This window comes from Trachymyrmex septentrionalis, unplaced genomic scaffold (assembly GCF_001594115.1).
Source record: "Trachymyrmex septentrionalis isolate Tsep2-gDNA-1 unplaced genomic scaffold, Tsep1.0 scaffold126, whole genome shotgun sequence".
Taxonomy (NCBI): Eukaryota; Metazoa; Arthropoda; class Insecta; order Hymenoptera; family Formicidae; genus Trachymyrmex; species Trachymyrmex septentrionalis.
In genome coordinates, this window is record NW_017304395.1 from 1,124,573 (window position 1) to 1,127,441 (window position 2,869).

At 31.7% G+C, this 2,869-nt stretch overlaps 1 protein-coding gene across 1 annotated transcript in view; it reads left to right on the forward strand.

Annotated features, from left to right (window-relative positions):
- Positions 1–2,869, forward strand: part of LOC108756394 (frizzled-9-like) — a 27,712-nt gene that overhangs the window by 10,400 nt on the left and 14,443 nt on the right. The window lies entirely within an intron of this gene.

Here is a 2,869-nt window from a genome sequence, read left to right on the forward strand (position 1 = left end):
AACTGTAAAGAGAGAATTAATTCCAGATAGTCTATAAATCAAATCTTAATAAAAAATGAGTATTTCAGCTTTATGTAAAATACTATATACATTTCTAAAAATGTATATTACTCTTAACATCTAATTTTAACCGTAACTGGCGCTTCTCATATTAATTTGACTTATTCAAGTACACGATCTCGTTTCCAAATCATGATATTAAAATTTTTAAATATTCCAATCAGAAATAATTTATTTATAATACTTTAGTCAGAGTTTGGAATTTCGATTTTAAACATAAAATACTTTTAAAAAATATATACCATCCTATATATTTTTATAGTAGGAAAATTGTTACGAAAAACTATACATAGATTGAAACAAAATCTTAGGGCGTATTCATAGTCGATTCTTATTCAAGGCCGTCTTAAGTACAGTCTTAAAATGACATAAACCAATCACAACGCCGTATTAGCATCTTAAGACATTACTTAAAACGATCTTAAAATAAGAACGGATTATGAGTACTGGCCTTAGAAATTCTTAGTTATTCATAGATTCGTAGTGGGACGTAAAGTAGTATTGTTTATTTGAAAAACCAAGAAATCTTCCGCCTATAAACAACGCCACTTTACGTCTTACTACAAATATCTACGAAAAATTATGGATTTCTTAGACAAACCTCACTTTATATCTCACTACGAATATCTACGAAAAATTAAGAATTTCGAAGATCTTATCTAAATCTATTAAATGGCCAATTCTGAAAAAATTACAATTTAAGTTTAAATGAAGATCATAATCTATTACTGATATCTACTATTGATACGCTAAATCTAATCATAAGAAGAAGATTACAATGCATTCTGGTGTTGCACTATGAAAGTGTGTTGTTATTATTATTATTATTATTATTAGGCGTTAGGAACTCGAAAGCTCATTGCCGCAAATACCAAATCCCGCCACTGTTCCCGTCCCTGAGCAAGATCCCTCCATTTGTGATTCTCGTACCCCATGAAAGTGTGTTATAGTATCACAAATTAAATTGTTACTACTATAGTTAAAGTTACTACAGTAGTAAGTTATTATAGTACAGGGTGGTCCAAAAGTCCGTTAATATTTGAATCGGCAGCTGCGTCGAGCAGCGAGGGAGAGGTGGGGCGGGCGAGGTATGGAATGTTAGAGCGGTCGATGGGAATTTAGTGCCATGGCGTCATTCAACGAGAAACAACGTGCGTTCTGCGTACGCGAGTACTATCGAAACAACGATTCTTGACCGAAATTTTCGGTCAAAAAGTTATATCCAAAAGAGGTGACATTAACTGGCCACCTCGTAGCCCGGACTTATCCCCAATGGATTTTTTCCTTTGGGGATACCTTAAAAGTAAAGTCTTTAACAGCAATCCAGCGACTCTTGAGGAATTAAAGGCTCGTATTCGCGAGGAAATGCAAAACATTTCCCGAAACACTTGTCAGTCGGTCATTTCTGCTCCAGGTTGCAGCAGTGTCAAAATAATGAAGGATCGCATATGGACGATGTTATTTTTAAGAAATAAAATCCCAAATTGTGTACTTTCAGAATAAATAAACATTTTTTCTTACATATAACTAGTTTCTTTTTTATCATCGTATGACATGTTAACGGACTTTTGGACCACCCTGTATTACAAATTAAATTGATTAGCAATTTAATAATTTGATGCTCAATTGGCATCATTTTAAAAAAATGTGTATTGAAAATCTGTAAATAAATTTATTGCAAAAAATATTGCTTCGGCCGAGAATCGAACCCGAATCTCTAACATTCCGTGCGAGCTTTTCTTAAGTCTTTAGACCACTGAGGTCTTAGTAATATTCTTAGCAGTCAACATTGTTTTTACAATAAACGAGACATTTTTTTTTATAGTGCGTATTTTTAAGAAGTCACTTGTCCAAGGGTACGCATTTTTATCTTCTTAGAACTTAAAATTAATCTCCTGCAAAAATGAGTGTTTGTATCAAATTGATATTTGACAAACTTTTAGTTCAAACTGTAAGGAATAATCTAAGTGATATTTTACTTGATTTTTCTACATGTTATATAGCATAAAAGGAAAAGTGTTCTTGGGCGATTTTACCTTACACCAAAATGATTTTTAGTAATACTGCTAACTTTTAAGAAGTTAAAATTGCACATAAATTGCTAGAAATTTTCAAAGATTAGAAAATGAATTATAGATCAAATTAAAGGTAATTGTGATATTTAAGAGTAGAATAAGATGTAAGGAATTTTGAATGATTAATAATCATTCAAAAATTATTTAGAAAAATAATTATATAGGTTAATAATTATATAGGTTTATATAGGTTCTTTATTATTTTTAATTTATTGTTTACTTAGGTCTTATTACATTTATTTACATGTAATAATTAATAACACATGGATCAATAAGTCCCGAGACTAACAATGAAAACAACATTTTTTTTGCAAAATTTTTTTTTATTCATCAACATAATCACCTTTTAGGGTGATACATTTCAATACCATGTTTATAAAAAAATTTATCTTTCGCTTCAAAATAAGTTTCAGTTTCAGCGATGACCTCCTTATTTGAGCCAAATCTTTTTCCCTGGAGCATTTTTTTAAGATCAGCAAAGAGCCAGTAGTCACTGGGGGCTAAATCTGGCGAGTATGGGGGGTGGGGAAGCAGATCAAAGCCCAATTCGTTCAATTTTGCCATTGTTTTCATCGACTTGTGGCAGGGTGCATTGTCTTGGTGAAAAAGGATTTTTTAAACAAACTACAAAACGACTTTACTCTAACCTCGATAACTCAGCTGTTTCTAGTCCGATCGACTTAAAATTTTGACACGTTTCAAGCAAAGGTTAGTACTCTAGAAAGACGTGGTTA